This window comes from Malania oleifera, chromosome 6 (assembly GCF_029873635.1).
Source record: "Malania oleifera isolate guangnan ecotype guangnan chromosome 6, ASM2987363v1, whole genome shotgun sequence".
Lineage (NCBI taxonomy): Eukaryota > Viridiplantae > Streptophyta > Magnoliopsida > Santalales > Ximeniaceae > Malania > Malania oleifera.
This window is the reverse complement of record NC_080422.1, coordinates 1,275,531-1,283,445: the sequence shown is the minus strand read 5'-3', so window position 1 is coordinate 1,283,445 and position 7,915 is coordinate 1,275,531. Positions and strand designations below refer to the sequence as shown.

The window sequence follows — 7,915 nt, the reverse complement described above, 5'->3', positions numbered from 1 at the left end:
TGTGTGTGTGAGTGCACTGGTCGCAACACAAAAAGAATCCAATTTAAATTGAATTTTTTTTTTTGACTTTTCAAAGCTTCTTGAAGAAGCTTGTGGTATTATATATATATAATATCATAGTTACTTATATATAAATATATATATATATATATATATATACATTTTTTTTGTCCTTATCATACTATTCATTTTACTTGTTTATTTTATTTTATTATTTTATTTATTTATTTATTTATTTTTTTCCCAGTTACTACATTCCTCCCCCCTTAAAAGAATTTCGTCCTCGAAATTTACTGTTTCCGTAACTCACCATCTTTTAACTAGGAAAAAGGGTCTACTCATTTTATTACCTACCCTTATAGCGGAGGAATACCGTGGTTACATTTCAAGTCTTGGAAGATTATATATACAAAAGAAAACCATTCTCTCAAAACTAAAGTACTACATTATTCAACCATTACATGTACCTACAACAGAAAACTACTTAACTATTTACATTTATTCACTCAGACTTCTTGAAATAAATACGGAAACCTCTGCTTCATCTGCTCCTCGGACTCCCAAGAAGTCTCTTCTAATGCATGATTCCTCCACAAGACTTTTACTTGAGGAATCGTCCTGTTACGTAGCTCTTGTACGTTCCTATTCAGAATTTGTACTGGTACCTCCTCATATCCCAATGAATCACTAAGCTCCAACTCATCATAATTCATGACATGAGAAGGGTTTGGGACGTATTTCCTTAACATAGCAACATGAAATACGTCGTGAATCCTGGACAATACAGGTGGCAAAGTTAGCCTGTAGGCTACCGGTCCCACTTTATCTAGAATCTCAAATGGACCGATAAACCTAGGATTAAGTTTACCCTTCCTCCCAAATCGCATAACCCCTTTCATCGGAGCTATCTTCAAAAATACGTGATCACCTACGTCAAACTTTAAATTCCTGCGGCGATGGTCGGCATAACTCTTCTGTCGGCTCTGAGCTGCACTGATCCTTTCCTTGATAAGACGAACTTTATCACACGCCTGCTAAACCAGCTCTGGCCCCACTACTCGCCGCTCACCCACTTCATCCCAAAACAAAGGAGAACGACATCTCTTACCGTACAGAGCCTCAAATGGTGTCATGCCAATGCTAGACTGATAACTATTATTATACGCAAATTCTACTAATGGCATGAATTGAGTCCAACTACCCCCAAAGTCTAGTACACACGCTATGAGCATGTCCTCTAATATCTGTATCATCCTCTCAGTCTGCCCGTCTGACTGAGGATGGAATGCCGTACTAAATGATAACTGAGACCCCAAAGCCTCTTGCAGACTCCTCCAAAATCATGATGTGAATCGTGGGTCTCGATCTGACACAATAGATACAGGCACCCCATGAGAACGTACTATCTCCTGAATGTAAATCTCCGGTAAACGGCTGAGGGAGTAGTTGATCTTGATAGGAATAAAGTGGGCGGTCTTTGTCAATCGATCAACAATCAGCCAGATGGCATTATGGCCATGTAAAGCCGTCAGCAGTCCTGACACGAAGTCCATCGATATGTGATCCCACTTCCACTCCGGAATGAATAACGGCTGCAACTGCCCTGCCGATCTCTGGTGCTTAGCCTTTACCTGCTGGCATGTCAAACATTGCGCTACATACTCAGCAATTTCTCTCTTCATACCACTCCACCGGTATGACTCTCGCAGATTTCTGTACATCTTCGTACTACCTGGATGAACTGTATACAAAGATCTGTGAGCCTCCTCTAGAATAGTCTTCCTAAACTCAGTATCGGCAGGAACACATAATCTGGAACGGAACCGCAAAGCTCCGTCATCTGCGATACTGAACTCCTCCCCCTGCCCACTCTGTACTCTGTCTATCACCTCCACTAGCTCTGGATCTTCCTTCTGGGCAGCTTTAATTCTCTCCTGCAGGGTAGGCTATACCACTAGGCTGGCAATACATACTGGGAGATCACTCTCCACCAACTCTATGCCGAGTCTCTCCAGATCCATTATGATTGGATGCTGGATCCCCAGAGCCGCCAACACTGGCTCCCTGGATTTCCTGCTCAACGCATCAACTACCACCTTTGCTTTCCCTGGGTGATAACTGATGGTACAATCAAAATCCTTAATCAGCTCCAACCACCTTCTCTGCCATATATTCAGTTCTTTCTGCGTAAAGAAATACTTCAAACTTTTATGATCGGAGAAGATCTCACACTGCTCACCGTACAGGTAATGCCACCAAATCCTCAGTGCGTGTACCACTGCAGCCAACTCAAGATCATGGGTAGGGTAGTTCTTCTCATATTCTTTCAACTTCCTGGATGCATACGCCACTACCCTGCCATGCTGCATTAATACACAGCCAAGTCCCTTCAAGGACGCATCATTGTAAATGGTATACCCTTCACCCCCACATGGGATGATCAACACAAGTGCTGTGACTAGTCTCTGTTTCAGCTCCAGAAAACTCTGCTCACAACTATCGTCCCACTCAAATCTAACATTCTTCCTCGTCAGTCGTGTCAAGGGCCCTGACAAAGTTGAGAATCCCTCAATAAAACGACGGTAATAGCCTGCTAGCCCTAAGAAACTTCTGATCTCCTGGACATTTCTCGGTCTAGCCCAATTCACTACAACCTCAATCTTGCTAGGATCCACAGAAATACCGTCTCCAGATACAACATGCCCCAATAACACGACATTCTCCGGCCAAAATTCACATTTACTGAACTTGGCGTACAACTTCTTTTCCCGAAGTGTCTGCAAAACTTGCCTCAAGTGCGTCTCATGCTCCTCATAGTTCCTAAAATAGACCAGTACATCATCAATAAAAATAACAACAAACTGGTCTAGGTATTGGTGGAAGACTCTATTTATCAAGTCCATAAATACCGCAGGAGCATTCGTCAAACCAAACGGCATCACTAGAAACTCGTAATGCCTATACCTAGTCCCGAAGGCCGTCTTTAAGACGTCTTCTGCTTTCACCTTCACCTGATGGTATCCAGATCTGAGGTCAATCTTCAAATACACCCGTGTACCCTGGAGCTGGTCAAACAAATCATCAATACGGGGTAGAGGATACCTATTCTTGATTGTTACTTTATTTATCTCCCTATAGTCTATACACATCCTCATAGTCCCGCCTTTCTTTTTCACAAATAAAACTGGAGCTCCCCATGGAGATACACTGGGCCATATGAAGCCCTTATCTAACAGATCTTGCAACTGATTCTTCAATTCTGCTAACTCCACTGGCGCCATTCGATAAGGTACTTTAGAAATCGGTGCTGTACCGGGAGGTAGATCAATAGAGAAATCCACCTCACGATCGGGTGGCAAGCCTGGTAACTCATCTGGAAAAACATCCACAAACTCCTTCACTACAAGCGTGCTAACAAGTTTCGACTCATTCTCTGACATCTCTTTCACAACCGCCACAAACCCCTGATAACCACTTAGCAGTAGTCTCCTGGCCTGAATAGCTGAAACTAGCTGAGGCGGGGATTGTACATGCGACCCTACAAACTTGAATTCTGCTTCCCACGGGGGTCTAAATATCACCTCTCGTGCACGACAATCTATGCTGGCAAAATTAGCTGCTAGCCAATTCATGCCAAATATAACGTCAAACCCATGCATGTCTAACACTATCAAATCAGCAGACAATGTTTTCCCCTGAATCACTACTAGGCAGTTGCGGAGTACCCTACCATACCTCACTATCGACCCAGTTGGTGTAGATACCAACAGTTCAACATCTAATGATTGTGTTTCATTCTCATATAATTTAATACACCCCAAGGACACAAACGAGTGTGTAGCTCCTGAATCAAATAATGCAATAACTTTAAAAGAAAGCATAATGACCATACCTGTCACCACGTCACCTAACGCCTCAGCCTCACCCGGCGTCAGGGTAAACACCCTGGCTGGAGCCGTATTCCTCTGCTAGCCCCCCCGTGGTGCCTGATAACCTCCCCGATATGGTTTAGGAGCTGGAACTGCATCTGGTGGAGTAGGGCAGTCTCGTACCATGTGCCCCGATCTACCGCAACGATAGTACACCAGAGCTGCATCTGGCGGGGTAGGACAATCTCGCACTATATGTCCCGATCTACCGCAGCGGTAGCACACTACACCACCAGCTCGACACTCTCCCCAGTGCCTCCTACCACAAGTCTGACAAACCAGAGGACCCTGCCCTGTCTGCACCTTCCGTCCTCCCGTCTCCTGTCTCCGCCCTCTACCATGATTACCTCTCCTCCACTGACCCGGCCTGTGACCCTGCTGGTAGCTTGTAGATGTAGATCTCTTCCTCTGTCCCGGCTCATCCGCATCAAGATGCTCACCAATCTCTGCCAAGGCCGCCCTATCAACCAACTTAGCGAACTCCTAGATCCGCAGCACCACCACCTGCTTAAATATACTCCACCTCAAGCCTCTCTCAAACTACTTCGCTTTCTTCATCTCATCAGGAACAATGTATGGGGCGAATCGAGAGAGCTCGATAAAACGTACTGCATACTGTTGGACGGATAGCTATCCCTGCTTCAGACTCAGGAACTCTTCTACCTTAACCTCCCTCACAGTAGCTAGAAAATATCTATCAAAGAACAGATCTTTAAACCGGTCCCATGTCATAGCTATTGGAGTCACCCTCTGCTGCTCTAATAGCCTCACCGCAGTCCACCACCTCTCAGCCTCTCTTGTCAATTTATAGGTGGCAAAGAGGACCCTCTGTTCCTCAGTACATTGCAGCACAGCCAAGATTTTCTCAATCTCCTGCATCCAGTTCTCAGCGGCTACAGGATCAACTCCACCTGAGAACGTCGGAGGATTCATCTTTGTAAATTTCTCTATCGTGCACTCATGGCCTATAGATGGACCACTCTGCAATCTCAGTTATAATCTCCTGAGCCACGCTACATAATACCGCATCAGAGTCGGTCCTAGCTGCACCTGATGGTCCTGCTCCATCACTGCCACTCGCATGGGCATTATTTCCTTATGGATCCATCCTGGAAAATAGAAGTTGCAATTCAGTAATCCTATCCTCATAATTTACCCACCTATCCTCACCACTCATCTCAACATTTCTAACTCATTGCTAATCCCCAATCCTACATTCTAGGAACACAACCTGACAATAGCTTACTATGGTTTTCCTGAAATCGTCACCCCAGGAAAAACACAGAAACTACCACGGAAGTCCTGCCTCTAGACTGTAGAACAAAACCTCAAATCATTTCCTAAATTCTAGTATTGTTCCTGCTGCACTATAAAGTCTACAGAACCTAGCAACCTAAGCTCTGATACCAACTGTAACGACCTGCTCCTTTTTCACATATATATATATATATTTAATAAATAAATTATCATCACATCATACATTCCAGCTCAGTAGGTCACAATCCACCTGGGTCCGTGGGCACTAGGGATATATCAAAGCATAAAGTAGAAGCCCTAACAGCAGAAAATATACAAACATGTACATCTCAATACCATATACCACAATATACCAGAGTTACTACAATCACTGTATTTTCATATATACATCCCAAAAATAAAACCTAGGGACATTTCCCACAAAATCTAACTGTCCCTACAAAACTTACCCTTCAAAAAGGACATATAGACCGTACTATATCAGCGGGGCTTTTCCCGCTCTTCTATCCTGGGCTCCTGAAAAGTTAATAAGATTTAGGGGTGAGACACCTCTTAGTAAGGGAAATAAACTAATACCAGTGTATGGCAACATGAGTATTATGTGTTCTACATATACCATACATAACATATTCAATACTGTTTATCAAATCTAGGAAAATATACATATATATCAACACATAGTAGAATATACTGTATTTTCATAAACATATCTCATCTCATACACTAATAATAACATAAAACAATCCTGGTAGGTTAGCTGACTGTTGTCATGTATTACCCCCACATGACTGGGTTGTGTGGCTCAAAGGCGGGACTTGACAATGTTTGACCGACCACTGCTAAGTCAAACAATAGTCTGTAGGTCCGATGGGTCTACCCAGACTGGTCCGTACACTAGGGGCGATAACAGCACACTTCATGAAAATAACCACGTCGACCATCTAATCTCACACCACTCCGTACAGCGGCGTTAACACAAATATCATGATCACGAAGACCATGAACACATAGCAACGGTACCGTGTAAGTGCTAGCCTAAACCAAGCCAACCAGGTTCTGATATTATATACATATACTGAAATCGTGATATATGGATATCTCATATCAATAATTATCAAATCAATCATATCATTTTTCACATATACATATTTCATGAAAATCATCGGCCCGTAAGCCGAAATTACACATTTTATTATAACTCGCCCCGTACGCCAGCAAATCACATAGCACACCTCGTACGCTAGCAAATCTCATCCACATAGCACGGCCCGTACGCCGGCAAACATAACCACATAGCACGACCCATACGCCGGCAAATCACACACACATATATATATATATATATATAAATATCTCAGCCCGTACGCCGATTTTCCATCATTGAAATTCATATCGTCCCCATTCCCAGAAAACAATATTTCACAACATTTTTATACTCATGTCACACTAAACAAATTTTCCACGTATTCAACATATCATCATTTAAACAGTATTTTTTAAATAATAATCATATATATAAATATATTTATTTTTCCTAAAACCAGATGCTACATATATATACATGCATTTTCTCAAAACAAAACTAACTTAATTTATCCCCTTACCTGATTCCTGAAAAACTCCTAAGAAAATCTTCCCCGTACCCACAAGGTTCTTAACTCAATACCCTGAAAATGAAAACTCGTAGAATTAAAGTTTAGTATTTTCGTACGTACAACATTTTCTATAACTACCACTAAGTCAAATTCGATTTTAAAAGTCTTACCTCAACTTAGGGATGATTCCCAATCAACACCCTGGAACTAAAAATTTCCAGTATTAAAGTTCAGTATTTTTACGCGTATATCACTTTCTTCAACTATCAAAAATCCAAATATTAAATATAAAGTCTTACCTTGGATTTAGGATGAAATCCAACTTCGTTTCCCTGACGATCCGCTCAGGCAGACTTGTAGAGAACTTCGCTAGGAGCGTCATGGTGGCTTCGGTTTGTCGATCCAGCGTAAAATTAGCCCGAAATCGAAGAGAGAGAGAGAGAGAGAGAGAGAGAGAGAGAGAGATAGAGAGAGAGTGTGTGTGTGTGTGTGTGTGAGTGAGTGCATTGGCCGCAACACAAAAAGAATCCAATTCAAATTGGATATTTTTTTTTTTTTACTTTTCAAAGCTTCTTGAAGAAGCTTGTGGTATTATATATATATATATATATATATATATAATATCATAGTTACTTATATATATATATATACATTTTTTTTTTGTCCTTATCATACTATTTATTTTACTTGTTTATTTTAATTAATTTAATTTATTTTATTATTTTATTTATTTCCCGGTTACTACATTAGCGACAGAGAGAGATGAATTGCGAGAAAAGCACGCTATCCGCTTCTGTTGCCAAAAATAGAGAGATGGAAGGCTTGAGCGAACGGCGGGGATGGTGGCAAAGAAGGTGAGAAAAAAATAAATAGTTGAAGAATACTAGGGCTCTGATACCATATTAAAATTTGAAAAAGACATTTTTCTATATTCATCATTCAACATTACAAAGATATATTTATTATATGCCCGAGTAAAGGAATAAGATCTCAAATTACTCCTAAATATCTCTTCTATAATAATTACACAATAATTAAAAAATAAAAAGCGTAGATATTTCTCTAATAGTTGGACACCTCAAGCATTGCTAATTTATTAATAATAAAATTTTTGTTTCCATAAGAAAAAAATTC

At 41.3% G+C, this 7,915-nt stretch overlaps 1 long non-coding RNA gene across 1 annotated transcript; it reads right to left on the bottom strand.

Annotated features, from left to right (window-relative positions):
• Positions 1-5,497: 5,497 nt before the first annotated feature.
• On the bottom strand, positions 5,498-6,968 carry LOC131158817 (uncharacterized). Its single transcript, XR_009137521.1, has 2 exons — positions 6,791-6,968; positions 5,498-5,702 (listed from the first exon to the last, which is right to left on the bottom strand). It is a non-coding gene; the product is annotated as an uncharacterized LOC131158817 (long non-coding RNA).
• Between the last annotated feature and the right edge of the window lie 947 nt (positions 6,969-7,915).